The sequence below is a fragment of the Bos mutus genome, chromosome 3, assembly GCF_027580195.1.
Source record: "Bos mutus isolate GX-2022 chromosome 3, NWIPB_WYAK_1.1, whole genome shotgun sequence".
Lineage (NCBI taxonomy): Eukaryota > Metazoa > Chordata > Mammalia > Artiodactyla > Bovidae > Bos > Bos mutus.
In genome coordinates, this window is record NC_091619.1 from 230,574 (window position 1) to 250,054 (window position 19,481).

Here is a 19,481-nt window from a genome sequence, read left to right on the forward strand (position 1 = left end):
CCAGACCACCTGATCTGCCTCTTGAGAAACCTGTATGCAGGTCAGAAAGCAACAGTTAGAACTGGACTTGGAACAACAGACTGGTTCCAAATAGGAAAAGGAGTACGTCAAGGCTGTATATTGTCACCCTGCTTATTTAACTTCTATGCAGAGGACATCATGAGAAACGCTGGCCTGGAAGAAACACAAGCTGGAATCAAGATTGCTGGGAGAAATATCAATAACCTCAGATATGCAGATGACACCACCCTTATGGCAGAAAGTGAAGAGGAACTCAAAAGCCTCTTGATGAAAGTGAAAGTGGAGAGTGAAAAAGTTGGCTTCAAGCTCAACATTCAGAAAACGAAGATCATGGCATCCTGTCCCATCACTTCATGGTAAATAGATGGGGAAACAGTGGGAACAGTGTCAGACTTTATTTTTCTGAGCTCCAAAATCACTACAGATGGTGACTGCAGCCGTGAAATTAAAAGATGCTTACTCCTTGGAAGGAAAGTTATGACCAACCTAGATAGCATATTCAAAAGCAGAGACATTACTTTGCCAACAAAGGTTTGTCTAGTCAAGGCTATGGTTTTACCTATGGTCATGTATGGATGTGAGAGTTGGACTGTGAAGAAGGTTGAGCACTGAAGAATTGATGCTTTTGAACTGTGGTGTTGGAGAAAACTCTTGAGAGTCCCTTGGACTGCAAGGAGATCCAACCAGTCCATTCTGAAGGAGATCAGCCCTGGGGGTTCTTTGGCCACCTCATGGGAAGAGTTGACTCATTGGAAAAGACTCTGATGCTGGGAGGGATTGGGGGCAAGAGGAGAGGGGGACGACAGAGGATGAAATGGCTGGATGGCATCACTGACTCGATGTATGTGAGTCTCAGTGAACTCTGGGAGTTGGTGATGGACAGGGAGGCCTGGCGTGCTGCAGTTCATGGGGTTGCAAAGAGTTGGATACAACTGAGCAAATGATCTGATCTGATCTGATTTAACAAAATAAGAAAACAGAAACAACACCAGCGAATGAAAAAAAATAAAATAAAATAAAGGAAAGAATAATACTAATAAGAATATTTTCCTGGGGCTTCCTCAGTCAGTTTCTCAGTGACACAGAGCCAATTCTTTCTTCCCCAGAAGGCCCTCCAATATGTCTAGATAAGTCTGTGCACCTGCTGTAGGCACTTTGGGACCAGCTTACACTCTGATCTGGCCCAGCTCCCACATGTACTTGCCCTCAAAGTTCCCTGCTCTTAAGTATAAATAGGTTTGAATTGTGGGAATACTCTTTGTCTGTTCAGGTATTCCACATATGCAAGATTTGCCAAGCTGACCTGTGGGATTTACTCCATGACTTGTGCAGCTGCATGGAAAGATTTCCTTTCTTCTTTCTTAGTTGCACCACCCCCAAGGCTCAGCTTTGGTTTTGACCAAACCTTTTAATGTATGCACCCTCAAGTATCTTTTTCCTGCTCTGGTGGAAAGGAGTCAAAGCAGGGACTGCATGAGGCACACTTACAGGCAGGCAGTTGGCTAGCACAAGGTGGCCACAAGTAGCTTGCAGTGGAGGTGAGTTGTGGTGGGGACTGGTAGAAAGTTGAAACAGACTGCAGTTGCTCACTTTGGGTGGAGTCCCTCCCAGTGCCTTGGAGGCTGGGGCTGGAGAGTGGGGAGCAGTGTTGCCCCCCCCATGCACCATTCAACAGTGGTGCCTCATTTCCTAAGCAGACCAAGGTTCCTCCAGGACCATTCCCAGCCATGGAGCCCCTCACTCCCATCCCCTCTGTTGTGTCTATGTAGCAAACAACAGTCCTCTCCCAGGATTCTGTCTCTTAACCCAACACTTTAGCGCTCAGTCCCTGCATGCACTGACGGATTTCCATCTCAGGCAGAGGCACTCAGGGCAGATTCACAAGGAGGCTTTGGGATGGATGGTGTTCAGGACCCCAGAGCCTACACTGTTGGAGTAGGCCTTGGCTTGAGGAGCAGGCCAGCCAGCTCAGATGGGTGCCTTCTAGGTGCCTGGGAGGCCGAAGAAGCTGGAAGGTGGAGAAATGGGTTGTAATGGTGGACCTGCCACTTGCATACCACTCAACAATGATGCCTAACTTCTATGGGGTCCCAGGCTTTTTTCACATTCTTTTTTGGTTGTGAAGCTACTTACTCCTGTCCTTTCAAGCTATGTTTCCATAGCCAGCAGCTGTCCCCTCCCTGAGTCCACACTCCAAATTCTACTTTTCAGCACCTAGACCACTTCTACAGCAAGCAATTCACAACTCAGACTGGGATGCACAGAGCTGTGGTTATAAACCCTGTGTGTAGTTCTTACTTGTCCTGCCTCCTAGTCTTCCATCTTGACTTCTCCCCCTGTTTTTAAATTAACTCTAAATCCTCTGCTTTGGCTATTTCTCACATCCCTAGAGCACTTACATGCAGACCCAGGAGCCTGATTTCCACATGTTGGACCAGTCTCCTCCAGTTTGTACCTGCTGTGGTCTCTGTCAGGAACAGACACCCTGTTCACACGCCCCCCTCCCCAAAATTGCATCACTTGTGATTTCTGTAACCCCTTCCCCTCTTTGTGGCTGTGTGTGTTCTGCTTGTCTTCTGAAGGTCATCCCGCATGCCTTCTCCAAGAAGCCTTCTTTTTTTTTTTTTTTTCCTTCAGTTTTCACATGTTCTGTTTTGTTATCTTTGGTGAAAGAAAATGTTTCTTAAGAGCCTCTGTACTGTAGCACTTACAATCAGCAGTGAAGTGATTTCTGCTTCCATCTCCCCCACTGAAGTTTGGACTCCCCTAATACAATGACTTTTCCTCCTGTTTCTGTATCCCAAAGACAAACAGTTGCACACAGTTGACACATGTTATACATCTGTTGAATGTTGACCTAATATTAGAAGACACACTCAGGAAATCTCTAGGACAGTTTGATCTTCAGCTGCCAGATGGGACCAATGCTCAAGTGCTGTGGGAGAGTTGGGAAAAGTGAAAGCAAAAGTGATAGTCGCTCAGTGGTGTCAGACTCTTTGTGACCCCCTGGACTATAGCCTGCCACGCTCCTCTGTCCATGGAATTCTCTAGGCAAGAATACTGGAGTGTGTAGCCATTCCCTTCTTTTGGGTATTTTCCTGACCCAGGGAGAGAAACTATGTTTCCTTCATGGCAGGCAGATTCTTTACCCTCTGAACCACCAGGGAAGCCAGACAGTTGGGAAGGAAGATGCTTTGAGGGATGCCTGAATGTTGGTTGCAACTGGTTCTGGTGGGTCGTGAAGTCATTCCCTTTTCTCTCCAAGACTTACTGCTTGGTCTTCTGAGAAGACTATTTCAAAATCCCATAGACTGGATGGCATAAACTACAGAAATTACTTTTCTTATAGACCTGGAGGCTATGAATTCCAAAATCAAGCTGCTGTTTGATGTATTTTTTGGCGAGGGCCCTCTTCCAGGATTGCTGTCTTCTCGCTGTATCCTTACATGAGGGACAGGGAAAACTCTGCTCTCCCCTCCTCTTCTAATGAGGGAACTAATCTCATCCTTGGGGCTATACCCTCATGACTTGATCATAAAGCAACCACCTTCCAAAGGGCCACCTCCTAAAACCACCACATTGTGGGTTATGGCTTCAACATATAAATTGTGTGGGGATACAAATATTCAGCCTTTAACACTGCCTTCAGGGGCTTATGAGAAGGCAATGGAACCCCATTCCAGTACTCTTGCCTGGAAAATCCCATGGACAGAGGAGCCTGGTAGGCTGCAGTCCATGGGGTCGCTAAGAGTTGGACACGACTGAGCGACTTCATTTTGACTTTTCACTTTCATGCACTGGAGAAGGAAATGGCAACCCACTCCGGTATTCTTGCCTAGAGAATCCCAGGGATGGGGGAGCCTTGTGGGTTGCCGTCTATGTGGTGGCACAAAGTCGGACACGACTGAAGCAACTTAGCAGCAGCAGCAGCAGTCAGGGGCTTATAGGTGTGGTTAGAACTAGATGTGTTGGGGGTGGGGAGGTGGATTGAAGGTGAAGCCTTAATTCAGATGTAAAGACGCAGCCTGGATTCAGGCATTAGGGGTGAGGTCCCTGGGCAATATAAGCCTAGGTGAGAAGTCATAGTGGGATAACCTACATGGAGGGTTCACATTCATGATTATGGTGGTGAGAATTGTTAATACTTTGTGGTGGGATTTAGATTCATGTGGGAGATAGTACAGCTTGGGAATATGGTGGGTATCACTGGATATGGGGGACCCTTGAGAATCCCATGTCTCAGATCTGAGCTCTTGATCCAGATAAGAGAGCTCTGAGGTGGAGCTGCCACAGAGAGGAGGGTGGGGAGACTGGCTTTCCCAACTATATCTCTGTCTCCCTGTAAATCCTCACTTCATTTCTTCTGTGAGCAGTTTTGTTTTTGTTTTACTTGCCCTGTTTTTCTATAGAATGTGGACAGGTTCACTCCTGCCTCTCAGGTCAGTTTGGAGACAGCCTGGGCTGATGGATGCACAGCACTCTGGAACTTGTAGGGTGCTTCCTGTCTTGTTCTCACCCTGAGTGCTCACAATTGGGTTCCTGCCTTCCCTGCTGTGTGACCCCAAACTTCTGATTTCTCATGAGCCTAATGAGGATCTTAACAGGACAGGGGTCATTAATTATTGTAATGATTAAATAAAATAAGATATGACTCAGTGGTAAAATTAATATTCATCAAATAGTACCCATTTGAAAGCAATCCAACATTTATTGGTTCAATTTTTTAATATAAATGTATTTATTTTAATTGGAGGCTAATTACTTTACAATATTGTATTGGTTTTGCCATATATCAACATGAATCCACCACGGGTGTACACATGTTCCCCATCTTGAACCCCCTCCCACTCCCTCCCCGTACCATCTCTCTGGGTCATCTCAGTGTACCAGCCCCAAGCTTCCTGTATCATGCATCAAACTTGGACTGGCGATTCATTTCATGTATGATATTATACCTGTTTCAATGCCATTCTCCCAAATCATCCCCCTCTCCCTCTCCCACAGAGTTCAAAAGACTGTTCTGTACATCTGTGTCTCTTTTGCTGTCTTGCATACAGGGTTATCATTACCATCTTTCTAAATTTCATATATATGCGTTAGTATAATGTATTGGTGTTTTTCTTTCTGGCTTACTTCACTCTGTACAATAGGCTCCAGTTTCATCCACCTCATTAGAACTGATTCAAATGTATTCTTTTTAATGGCTGAGTAATACTCCATTGTGTATATTTACCACTGCTTTCTTATCCATTTATCAGCTGATGGACATCTAGGTTGCTTCCATGTCCTGGCTATTATAAACAGTGCTGAAATGCACATTGGGGTACACGTGTCTCTTTCAATTCTGGTTTCCTCAATGTGTATGCCCAGCAGTGGGATTGCTGGGTCATAAGGCAGTTCTATTTCCAGTTTTTTAAGGAATCTCCACACTGTTCTCCATAGTGGCTGTACTAGTTTGCATTCCCACCAACGGTGTAAGGGGTTCCCTTTTCTCCACACCCTCTCCAGTTTTTATTGCTTGTAGACTTTTGGATAGCAGCCATTCTGACGGGCGTGAAATGGTACCTCATTGTGGTTTTGATTCTAATTTCTCTGATAATGAGTGATGTTGAGCATCTTTTCACGTATTTGTTAGCCATCTGTATGTCTTCTTTGGAGAAATGTCTATTTAGGTCTTTGGCCCATTTTTTGATTGGGTCGTTTATTTTTCTGGAATTGAGCTGCAGGTGTTGCTTATATATTTTGAGATTAGTTGTTTGTCAGTTGCTTCATTTGCTATTATTTTCTCCCATTCTGAAGGCTGTCTTTTCACCTTGCTTATAGTTTCCTTTGTTGTGCAGAAGCTTTTAAGTTTAATTAGGTCCCATTTGTTTATTTTTGCTTTTATTTCCAATATTCTGGGAGGTGGGTCATAGAGGATCCTGCTGTGATGTATGTCGGAGAGTGTTTTGCCTATGTTCTTCTCTAGGAGTTTTATAGTTTCTGGTCTACATTTAGATCTTTAATCCATTTTGAGTTCATTTTTGTGTATGGTGTTAGAAAGTGTTCTAGTTTCATTCTCTTACAAGTGGTTGACCAGTTTTCCCAGCACCACTTGTTAGAGAGATTGTCTTTTCTCCATTGTATATTCTTGCCTCCTTTGTCAAAGATAAGGTGTCCATAGGTGCATGGATTTATCTCTGGGCTTTCTATTTTGTTCCATTGATCTATATTTCTGTCTTTGTGCCAGTACCATACTGTCTGATGACTGTGGCTTTGTAGTAGAGCCTGAAGTCGGGCAGGTTGATTCTTCCAATTCCATTCTTCTTTCTCAAGATTGCTTTGGCTATTCGAGGTTTTTGTATTTCCATACAAATTGTGAAATTATTTGTTCTAGCTCTGTGAAAAATACCGTTGATAGCTTGATAGCGATTGCATTGAATCTATAGATTGCTTTGGGTAGTACACTCATTTTCACTATATTGATTCTTCTGATCCATGAACATGGTGTATTTCTCCATCTATTAGTGTCCTCTTTGACTTCTTTAACCAGTGTTTTATAGTTTTCTATATATAGGTCTTTAGTTTCTTTAGGTAGATATATGCCTAAGTATTTTATTCTTTTCATTGCAATGGTGAGTGGAATTGTTTATTTAATTTCTCTTTCTATTTTCTCATTATTAGTGTATAGGAATGCAAGGGATTTCTGTGTGTTGATTTTATATCCTGCAACTTTACTATAATCATTGTTTAGCTCTAGTAATTTTCTGGTGGAGTTTTTAGGATTTTGTATGTAGAGGATCATGTCATCTGCAAACAGTGAGAGTTTTACTTCTTCTTTTCCAATTTGGATTCCTTTTATTTCTTTTTCGGCTCTGATTGCTGTGGCCAAAACTTCCAAAACTATGTTGAATAGTAGTGGTGAAAGTGGGCACCCTTGTCTTGTTCCTGACTTTAGGGGAAATGCTTTCAATGTTTCATCATTCAGGATAATGTTTGCTGCGGGTTTGTCGTATATAGCTTTTATTATGTTGAGGTATGTTCCTTCTATTCCTGTTTTCTGGAGGGTTTTTTTTTTTTTTATCATAAATGGATGTTGAATTTTGTCAAAGGCTTTCACTGCATCTATTGAGATGATCATATGGCTTTTATTTTTCAATTTGTTAATGTGGTGTATTACATTGATTGATTTGCAGATATTGAAGAATCCTTGCCTCCCTGGGATAAAGCCCACTTGGTCATGGTATATGATCTTTTTAATGTGTTGTTGGATTCTGATTGCTAGAATTTTGTTGAGGATTTTTTCATCTATGTTCATCAGTGATATTGGCCTGTAGTTTTATTTTTCTGTGGCATCTTTGTCAGATTTTGGTATTAGGGTGATTGTGGCCTCATAGAATGAATTTGGAAGTTTACCTCCCTCTGCAATTTTCTGGAAGAGTTTGAGTAGGATAGGTGTTAGCTCTTCTTAAATTTTTGGTAGAATTCAGCTATGAAGCTGTCTGGACCTGGGCTTTTGTTTGCCAGAAGATTTGTGATTACAGTTTCAATTCTGTGCTTGTGATGGGTCTGTTAAGATTTTCTATTTCTTCCTGGCTCAGTTTTGGAAAGTTGTACTTTTCTAAGAATTTGTCCATTTCTTCCAAGTTGTCCATTTTATTGGCATATAATTGCTGATAGCAGTCTCTTATGCTCCTTTGTATTTCTGTGTTGTCTGTTGTGATCTCTCCAATTTAATTTCTAATTTTATTAATTTGATTTTTCTCCCTTTGTTTCCTGATGAGTCTGGCTAATGGTTTGTCAATTTTATTTATCCTTTCAAAGAACCAGCTTTTGGCTTTGTTGATTTTTGCTATGGTCTCTTTTGTTTCTTTTGCATTTATATCTGCCCTAATTTTTAAGATTTCTTTCCTTCTACTTACCTTGGGGTTCTTCATTTCTTCCTTTCGTAGTTGCTTTAGGTGTAGAGTTAGGTTATTTATTTGACTTTTTTCTTGTTTCTTGAGGTATGCCTGTATTGCTATGAACCTTTCCCTTAGTACTGCTTTTACAGTGTCCTACAGGTTTTGGGTTGTTGTGTTTTAATTTTAATTAGTTTCTATACATTTTTTTATTTCTATTTTGATTTATTTTGTGATTTGTTGGTTATGCAGCAGCGTGTTGTTCAGCCTCCATATGTTGGGATTTTTAATAGGTTTTCTCCTGTAATTGAGATCTAATCTTACTGCATTGTGGCCAGAAAAGATGCTTGGAATGATTTCAGTTTTTTTGAATTTACCAAGGCTAGATTTATGGCCCAGGATATGATCTATTCTGGAGAAGCTTCCGTGTGCACTTAAGAAAAAGGTAAAATTACCAATTAGGTCTAACTGGTCTATTGTATCATTTAAAGTTTGTGTTTCCTTGTTAATTTTCTGTTTAGTTGATCTATCCATAGGTGGGAGTGGGGTATTAAAGTCTCCCAATATTATTGTGTCATTGTTAATTTCCCCTTTCATACTTGTTAGTATTTATCTTACATATTGTGGTGCTCCTATGTTGGGTGCATATATATTTATAATTGTTATATCTTCTTCTTGGATTGATCCTTTGATCATTATGTAGTGTCCTTCTTTGTCTCTTTTCACAGCCTTTGTTTTAAAGTCTATTTTATCTGATATGAGTATTGCTACTCCTGCTTTCTTTTGGTCTCTATTTCCATGGAATATCTTTTTCTAGCCCTTCACGTTCTCTGTATGTGTCCCCTGTTTTGAGGTGGGTCTCTTGTAGACAACATATATAGGGGTCTTGTTTTTGTATCCATTAAGCCAGTCTTTGTCTTTTGGTTGGGGCATTCAACTCATTTATGTTTCAAGTAATGATTGATAAGTATGATCCTGTTGCAATTTACTTTATTGTTTGGGGTTCAAGCTTATACACCCTTTTTGTGTTTCCTGTCTAGAGAAAATCCTTTAGCATTTGTTGGAGAGCTGGTTTGGTGGTGCTGTATTCTCTCAGCTTTTGCTTGTCTGTAAAGCTTTTCATTTTTCCTTCATATTTGAATGAGATCCTTGCTGGGTACACTAATCTGGGCTGTAGGTTATTTTCTTTCATCACTTTAAGTATTTCATGCCATTCCTTCCTGGCCTGAAGAGTTTCTATTGAAAGATCAGCTGTTATCCTTATGGAAATCCCCTTGTGGGTTATTTGTTGTTTTTCCCTTGCTGCTTTTAATATTTGTTCTTTGCGTTTGACCTTTGTTAATTTGATTAATATGTGTCTTGGAGTGTTTCACCTTGGGTTTATCCTGTTTGGGACTCTCTGGATTTCCTGGACTTGGGTGATTATTTCTTTCCCCGTTTTAGGGAAGTTTTCAACTATAATGTCCTCAAGTATTTTCTCATGGTCTTTCTTTTTGTCTTCTTCTGGAGCTCCTATGATTCGAATGTTGGGTGTTTAATATTGTCCTGGAGGTCTCTGAGATTGTCCTCATTTCTTTTAATTCATTTTTCTTTTTTCCTCTCTGATTCATTTATTTCTACCATTCTATCTTCTACTTCACGAATCCTATCTTCTGCCTCCATTATTCTACTATTTATTGCCTCCAGAGTGTTTTTGATCTCATTTATTGCATTATTCATTATATATTGACTCTTTTTTATTTCTTCTAGGTCCTTGTTAAACCTTTCTTGCATCTCCTCAATCCTTGTCTCCAGGTTATTTATCTGTGATTCCGTTTTGATTTCAAGATTTTGGATCATTTTCACTATCATTATACGGAATTATTTATCAGGTAGATTCCCTATCTCTTCCTCTTTTGTTTGGTTTGGTGGGCATTTATCCTGTTCCTTTACCTGCTTGGTATTCCTCTGTCTCTTCTTCTTGTTTATATTGCTGTGTTTGGGTGGTCTTTCTGTATTCTGGCAGTTTGTGGGGTTCTCTTTATTGTGGAGTTTCCTCGCTGTGGGTGGGGATGTACGGGTGGTGTGTCAAGGTTTCCTGGTTAGGAAGCTTGTGTCGGTGTTCTGGTGGGTGGGAGCTGTATTTGTTCTCTCTGGAGTGCAATGAAGTATCCAGTAATGAGTTATGAGATGTCAGTGGGTTTGGAGTGACTTTGGGAAGTCTGTATATTGGAGCTCAGGGCTGTGTTCCTGTGTTGCTGGAGAATTTGTGTGGTATGTCTTGTTCTGGAACTTGTTGGCCTTTGGGTGGTGCTTTGTTTCAGTGTAGGTATGGAGGCGTTTGATGAGCTCTTGTCGATTATTGTTCCCTGGATTCAGGAGTTCTCTGGTGTTCTCAGGATTTGGACTTAAACCTCCTGCTTCTGGTTTTCAGTCTTATTTTTACAGTAGCCTCAAGACTTCTCCATCTATACAGCACCATTGATAAAACATCTAGGTTAAAGATGAAAAGTTTCTCCACAGTGAGAGACACCCAAAGAGGTTCACAGAGTTACATGGAGAAGAGAAGAGGGAGGAGGGAGTTAGAGGTGACCCGAATGAGATGAGGTGGAATCAAAAGAGGAGAGAGCAAGCTAGCCAGTAACCATTTCCTTATGTGTGCTCCACAGTCTGGACTGCTCTGAGATGTTCACGGAGTTATACAGAGAAAAGAAGAGGGAGGAAGGAGACAGAGGTGGCCAGGAGGATAAAGAGGAGAATCAAAAGGAGAGAGACAGATCCAACCAGTAATCAGTTCTCTAAGTGCTCTCCACCGTCTGGAACACACAAAGAAGATTCACAGAGTTGGGTGGAGAAGAGAAGGGGGAGGGAGGAGATAGAGGTGACCTGGTGGAGAAAAAAGAGAGTCTAAAGGGGGAGAGAGCAGTCAAGCCAGTAATCTCACTCCTAAGTAAAAATGGGTACAGAAGATTGGGTTCTTAAATGTACAAAATTAATAACAAATACCAAAAAGCAAAGATTAGAAATCTAGAGTAGAGGTTGGATTTTCAAAAATACAATATTAAAGAAAAGCAAGGAAAAAAAAAAGTCACAAAAATTATTTAAAAAAAATACATACATATATATATATATATATGAAGTTTGCTTTAAAAAATTGGGTCTCTTTTTTTTTTTGCAAAATAATAATAGGTTATAAAAATGAAAATTATAGGAGTAATAGAGTACTTAAAAATTTAAAAAATTAAAAAAAGAATGATAGTAAAAATATATCTAGGACTTTCTCTGGTGTTGTTGTGGGCAGTGTGGGTCAGTTCATTTTCGGATAGTTTCTTGGTCTGGCTTATATTTCTCAAGATCTATAGGCCCCTTCCTATGTAGTAGGTACTAACTACAGGGTTTTAGTCTATTGCACCTGTCACTTCCAAGGTGGTTCTCTCTGTTTTAGTTTCTTCTGTTTGCTGGTCTCTTCAGTGTCTGATTTTTGCTTTGACACAAAGGGGTGGTGGTGGACACTTTTTTTTTTGGTTCACTTGTTCAATTGCGCTGTGAGGAGGGAGGGACGCTGCAAACAAATAACACTGGCATGTGCTTGCAGTGTCTCAGCCACACTGGGCCTGCCCCTGCTCACGGCACGTGTGCCTTCCCTGCCCACACTACTCAGGCTCTAGGCTGCTCCACCGGGAACCGTCCAAGGCTGGCCCTGGGCCGTATGCACCTCCCAGGTCTAAGCCACTCAAGTTCAGGCATTCAGGCAGTCCTCAGAGGCGCAGACTCTGTTGGACCTGCATTTTGTGGCCTTCCCAGGTCCGAGCAGCTCAGGTGACCAGATGTTTGGCGAGTGTGGTCCCTGTGACTTATCGCCTCCCCCGTCCCTGCAGCTTGGTTTTCTGGGTGTACAACTGGTGCACCTTCTCAGGCAGATGTTGACCGTCCAGAACCCCAAGAAGTCTTAGTTAGCAAAGAAGCCTGCTTGCAGTTTGGTAGATAATGCCTCTTTGGGGCTGCGATTGTCCCCTTCCAGTTCTGGCTGCCTGTCACTGGAGGGGGATGGTCTGCAGCTGGCTAGCTCTGTTCAGTCCTTTGTTCTGTGCGCGGGCCTGGTGGTGTCTTAGGTTAGAGCTTTTCGTGTGGTAGCTATCACACAGTCTTGTTTGCTATCTCAAGGTAGTTCCCTCAGATTGTCCTCAGGGCATTCAGGCCCAGTCCTTACTCTAAGCAATGCAGCCCGGGCCTCCCTGCCCAGCCCCCAGTTGCTAGTGGCGGGTGTAGGCGTCTGCACTGCTTCTCCGCTGGTGGAGTTACCATTGGGCACATGATCTGTGGGTTTTAATTATTTATTTATTTTTCTTCCCAGTTATGTTGCCCTTTGTGGTTCCACAGCTTGCCACAGACTCAGCAGTGAGAGTGTTTCCTGGTGTTTGGAAACTTCTCTCTTTTTAAGACTCCCTTCCTGAGATGGATCTCTGTCCCTACCTCTTTTGTCTCTCTTTTTGTCTTTTATATTTTTTCCTACCTCCTTTTGAAGACACTGGGCTGCTTTTCTGGGTGCCTGATGTCCTCTGCTGGCATTCAGAAGTTGTTTTGTGGAATTTACTCAGCGTTTAAATGTTCTTTTGATGAATTTGTTGGGGAGAAAGTGGTCTCCCCATCCTATTCCTCGCCATCTTAGGACCGCCTCTCATCTGTCTTCTTAGTGGTGGTTTTGTAGGAGAGGAAGAAAGAGGACTGTATCTTCCAGTTCTGAGAGCTCCTTATCCTAGACACTTTTGCAGAGCTTTTCGAGTAGGGCCCCAACAAGGGTCCTCCTGCCTGGGGTCTTTGGAGCTAATAGAAAGAGAATGTGTTCACTTCAAAAGCAAAGGAAGGTTTTCTTCTTTGATTAAACAAGACCTAGGAGCACCCACTCCAGAGCGCACTGCTCCCAACACGCTGCTTTATGGAGATCTCATCAGTGGGGAGGGAGTGGGCAGAGTTTTCTCAGGGCTCTGGTTTACTTTTTAAAATAATAGGGACACAAAGAGAACAATTTATTATGTTCTCTGTGGAAGAGACCCTTGATGGCAAAGATCTCATACATATTTAAAAATTCAAGTAAATATTTAAAGAAAAAGACAATATCCTTTCCAACTTTGTTTCCCACAGCCACTTTCTCCAAGGGTAACTTCTCTTGTTTTCTTACAATTAATAGTAATAGTTTCAAGTCTAAATTTGTTGGATGTTTAGAAACATCAATATTTTTTGAGCCACTAAGTAATATTGACTCAAAAGATGTGTGTCAGGTTCAACAGTGTTACATGTGAAAAATATGGGTGCAAGGATTTGACTCACAAAATACCATCACTCCTCTCCCCAGGACCCCGCACAGCAGCAGACTTGGCTACAGCCTCCTTTGTAGTCTTCTTTCTGCATCTTAGTTCAAGCTGTTTCCTCCACCTGGAGTGGCCTTTCCTCCCACTCCTAAGTCAGCTGAGTGAAATCCTGGCCCTGGGTTGAGGTGTAGCTCAAGGCATCATTTTTCCTTGAGGTTTTCCAGACTGTTCCCTTGACCACCAGTGCTTTTGTGTTTAATAGTGTTGGCCCCCACTGAAGTGTTTTCTGTCCCCATGTTCTCCCTGCTGGAAGATAACATTCCTACAGGAAGGCTTACATGTCCCTCACCTGTTACCACCATGAGGCCTCAGTCAGTGTTCAGTAAATATATAAATTTTTTTATTTTAATGCCACCATATTTAATTACATATTTTGAAATGGAATAAAACTGAGGAAGGGATATCTTGAGTGTTAAGAATGCAGACATAGCTATGCTCTAGTAAACCCATGAGCTCACAATATTCCCAACAATTTCACAAGGTGTATCTTTAATGATACAGTTGCGCATTTTCCTAATTTAATGGAATTACCTAAAAAGGAAAGGAGAATCATTTTTTATAGACTTATCACAGATTTGATAGACTTACCATTGAGTCAAAGTTGTAGGACACAAGCAGAACATTTGGTCCACATGTAATTAAGGTGTGTGTGTGTGTGTGTGTGTGTGTGTGTGTGAGTGTGTGAGCATAAAAGCAAATACTTAACTTCAAGTGCATTTTATGTCGTATGTCACCCATGAGCATCCTGCACCCTAAAACTGAAAGAAGGCATTGAAGAAACCTTGGAAGAGTTACATCTTGGGACTCACAATTAACCTGAGGACTTAGAACCTTAACTGGGTTGGAAAGCGTTTCCCAAAGTTTTGGCATAGATTTTCTCCCTTGTTCTGTAGGCATTTAAAAACATACCATACAATTAAGAGATTATTGTCATGTTAAGACACACCTATTCTAAAACTTTAATTTTGAACTCTAAATACATAAATTGACCTATGCAAAATTACTTTCTAGTGATTTAACTTTCATCATTCTGGATGCATAAGGTCTCCAAAGGGAGACCTCTGTCATGTATCTCATAGTTCTTACCTGCATATTTGACTATTTCTGACAACACTGAAGACTTCTGTCAGAGAGAGAACAGCATACTGAAGCCAGCATCTGCCCCTGGGTAAGTCAAAATTCTGACTGTCAATGAGCATGTTCAAACTCATGATGTACAAAAGCAGGGAATGACTGTACAGAAGTAGCAAGCTGCTATGCATTCTGTGCACACCCCTTTGTTCTGGAGAAACCTAAATTATTTGCCTCAGATTTCAAGAGAAAAGTGACATAATGCTACAGGAGAGAAACCAGGGCATAAAATAAAGGAGAAACTAGAACAGAGTTAAAGCCAATTTTTTCCTCTTCATTGAAGTTTTGTTGAATTACAACATTATATGAGTTTAAAAAGTACAGCATGATGATTTGATAGTTTTATAGATTACACTCCATGGTTATTATAGATATTGACCATATTTGCTGTGCTGTACATCTCATTCTTGTAGCTTATAAAATAATATGCCTAGTAGTTTGTGCCTTTAATCCTCTTCCCCATTTTGTTCTTATCTTACCTGCTTCCGTCTCATAATCACTAATCTGTTCTCTATATCTGTGAGTCAGCTTCCATTTTGTCATATTTGATTTAAGACTGAGCAGATGGCATTGCAGATAGCCACACTGTTCCAGATGTATCAATTTCCTTAAAAATCTAATCAATATATGTTCATATGCTGTGCTGGTAGGAAGAAACACTGAAATGGCTGAAACCCAAAGGCTAATATTCTTTTGGCCAGAATAATGGAATTATTATTGTCCTAGCTATCAAAGAAGCAAACAGAGCCATCTGTCAGGCAAAGCAAACACATGCCTAAATTACATAAAGTTCAGTTGTCATGAGAGAATTTGGATTGAACTACTAACTAGGACTGTGAAATATGGTGTGATCTTGTATATAATGGATGCTTCTGAGGCATTCCCTAATTAACATTAATCTTCTTAAACTATATACTCACATTTCTTCTTCAGTAGCTCAGTAAGCTACATTCTGCACAAACCAGATGAATGTGGGCACTGGGGAAGAACAGTGTTTTCTCCAGTTTGATACAGTATTGACACGGTGACACATCAGTTTCAAAAATGGATATTCTTGATATTAGGTCCCAAACATCTCAAAACTAAGCTTAAACTCTATTAAGGGCTATTATAAAATCAGAAATTTAGACAAGATACAAGAATACTAGTATTGAGGTGACAATAGCCTAGTTTCTATCATTTGATTTGCTAAAGTGCACATGAAATAGAATTACTCTATATACTACAGATAAAAGCTTTCATGTTCTTCTAAGAGGAGTTAGTGGAAGCTTATTCGGATTCTCTAGAGTAAACAGTCATATTGGTCAATGTTTCTTCTCTTCCTGCAACCTTCCCAAATGCAAAATATCTATTATTTACCAACTCTTTTCTTCATTTAACTATTAACCAGCAAATTCGCTAACAGGCAAAAGATTCAAACTGCTGTGGATAAACCTTTCAGTTCAGTTCAGTCACTCAGTTGTGTCTGACACTTTGTGACTCCATGGACTATAGTATGCCAGGCTTCCCTGTCCATCACCAACTCCCAGAGCTTGCTCAAACTCATGTCCATCGAGTTGGTGATGGCTTTCAATCATCTCATCCTCTGTCATCCCCTTCTCCTTCTGCCTTCAATTTTTCCCAACATCAGGGTCTTTTCCAATGAGTCAGTTCTTCGCATCAGGAGGCCAAAGTGTTGGAGTTTCAGCTTCAGCATCAGTCCTTCCAGTGAATATTCAGGACTGATTTCCTTTAGGATGGACTGATTGGATTTCCTTGCTGTCCAAGGGACTCTCAAGCGTCTTCCCCAACACCACAGTTCAAAAGCATCAATTCTTCGGCTTTTGAAGACTTCAGCTTTCCTGAAGTCTTTCTGAAGTCAAACCTCAGCTTTCTTTATAGTCGAACTCTCACATGCATTTATGACTACTGAGAAAAACCATAGCTTTGACTAGACGGACCTTTGTTGGCAAAGTAATGTCTCTGCTTTTAATAAGCTGTCTAGATTGGGCATAGCTTTTCTTCTAAGGAGCAAGCGTCTTTTAATTTCATGGCTGCAGTCACCATTTACAGTGATTTTGGAGCCCCCCAAAATAAACTCTCTTACTGTTTCCATTGTTTCCCTATCTGTTTGCCATGAAGTGATGGGACTGGATGCCATGATCTTAGTTTTTTGAATGTTGAGTTTTAAGCCAGCTGTTTCACTCTCCTCTTTCACTTTCATCAAGAGGCTCTTTAGTTCTTCTTTGCTTTCTGCCATAAGGGTGGTGTCATCTGCATATCTGAGGCTATTGATATTTCTCCGAGCAAACTTGATTCCAGCTTGTGGTTCATCCAGCCCAGAATTTCACATGATATACTCTGCATATAAGTTAAATAAGCAGGGTGATAATATACAGTCTTGACATACTCCTTTTCCTATTTGGAACCAGTCTGTTGTTCCATGTCCAGTTATAACTGTTGCTTCTTAACCTGCACACAGATTTCTCAGGAGGCAGGTCAGGTGGTCTGGTATTCCCATCTCTTTGAGAATTTTGTACTGTTTGTTCTGATCCATACAGTCAAAAGCTTTGGCGTAGTCAATATAGCAAAAGTAGATGTTTTTCTGGAACTCTCTTGCCTTTTTGATGGCCTAACGGATATTGGCAGCCTCTGGTTCCTCTGCCTTTTCTAAACCCAGCTTGAACATCTAGAAGTTTACGGTTCATGTGCTGTTGAAGCCTGGCTTGGAGAATTTTGAGCATTACTTTGCTAGTGTGTGAGATGTGTGCAATTGTGTGGCAATTTGAACATTCTTTGGCATTGCTTTTCTTTGGGATTGGAATAAAAACTGACCTTTTCCAATCCTGTGGCCACTGCTGAGTTTTTCAAATTTACTGGCATATTGAGTGCAGCATTTTCACAGCAACATCTTTTACGATTTGAAATAGCTCAACTGGTGTTGCCTGGAGAATCCCAGGGACAGGGGAGCCTTGTGGGCTGCCGTCTATGGGGTCGCACAGAGTCAGACATGACTGAAGCGACTTAGCAGCAGCAGCAGCAACTGGAATTCCATCACCTCTACTAGTTTTGTTTGTAACGATGGTTCCTAAGGCCCACTTGACTTCATATTCCAGGATGTCTGGCTCTAGGTGGATGCTCACACCATCATGGTTATCTGGGTTATGAAGATATTTTTTGTATAGTTCTTCTGTGTATCCTTGCCACCTCTTCGTAATATCTTCTGCTTCTGTTAGGTACATATCATTTCTGTCCTTTATTGTGCCCATCTTTGCATGAAATGTACCCTTAGTATCTCTAATTTTGTTGAAGAGATCTCTAGTTTTTCTCATTCTGTTGTTTCCTTCTATTTCTTTGCGTTCATTGCTGAGGAAGTCTTTCTTTTCTCTCCTTGCTATTCTTTGGAACTCTGCATTCAAAAGGGTATATCTTTCCTTTTCTCCTTTGCCTTTTGTTTCTCTGCTTTTCTCAGCTATTTGTAAGGCCTCCTCAGACAACCATTTTGCCTTTTTGCATTTCTTTTTCTTGGGGATTGTCTTGATCACTGCTTCCTGTACAATGTCACCAACCTCCATCCATAGTTCTTCAGGCACTCTGCCTATCAGATCCAATGAGCCTGTTAAGTTAACTGTGTGAAAGTGGTGGTAGAGAAGCCTACTGGTAGGTTCTATGTGACCATCAGTCTAGTGGAAGTGGCCCTCAATAGCAGTAGAGAGGCACAGAGGGCATCTTGCTGATATTTCTCTGAAATGATGGTGTTACTTCAAAGCTAAGGTTGGAGACAAGTTCTGGGTAAGTCACAGGTTAACCATACCTTTGTAAATAGGGTGGCATTGTCAGGGATTAAGAAGGGTTGGTGGTAAAATATATTATATATTATATACATATTTTATATATTTTTATATGTATACATATAACATATTTTATACATTTATATGTATGCTTACATATTTTATATGTATGCATAAATGTATATATATGTATAAAATGCATATATTTTACATATGCATATATAGAGAGAGATGTCAACACTTTTCTGTTTTCACTTAATGTTATAGTCTACAAATCTTTTCAATCAGTATCTGTAGTGCTTTCTGATATCTTCCTGATATTCTTACAGGTGTGCAGTATCCAACCATGGGAACATTTCATAGTACAGTTAAAGTGTCCCTACTGATAAAACTTTTTTTTTTTAATGGAGAAGGCAATGGCACCCCACTCCAGTACTCTTGCCTGGAAAATCCCATGGACGGAGGAGCCTGGTAGGCTGCAGTCCATGGGGTCGCTGAGGGTCGGACACGACTGAGTGACTTCACTTTCACTTTCACTGATAAATCTTTAGATCATGTTCTATCATATGATTTCAGAAACAATTCAACAAAATAATCTTGCATGAATGCCAACCATGGAAAATCATTTTAGAGATAGGATTGAAGAGCAGATGCAGCCAGAGTTTTTACTCTTTGCTGCTGCTGCTAAGTTGTTTCAGTCGTGTCTGACTCTGTGAGACCCCATAGATGGCAGCCCACCAGGCTATGCCATCCCTGGGATTCTCCAGGCAAGAACACTGGAGTGGGTTGCCATTTCCTTCTCCAATGCATGAAAGTGAAAAGTGAAAGTGAAGTCTCTCAGTCATGTCCGACTCTTAGCGACCCCATGGACTGAAGCCTACCAGGCTCCTCCGTCCATGGGATTTTCCAGGGAAGAGGCCATTGCCTTCTCCATTTGACTCTTTGGTTGTGGCCAAAATTGTGTCCCATATGGGTTCTACCATTTTGCATCACTACCAGCAAGGTACAAGTGCCTGTCTTTCTACACCTTTTTTTTTTTTTTTAATTTTTGGAAATTTGAACTTTTGGCATTTCAAGTCAAATGGTCTGAGTCCAGAAGCCACACTTTTAACCATTAGGCTATTCCACCTCTGAAGAATATTTATGACATGTCTACTATTTTTCTCAGTGCTAGGGATACAGAAGAGAGTAAGATGAATAAATTCCTGGCTTGCAAAAATTCACGTCCTAAGGCAGATAGTGGTAATCAACAAATGACAAAATAGATATGCAGGGTCAGGTGGTGGCAAGTGTGTGAGGACAGAACAAGCAGAGGAAGGCAGGAGGGTTTC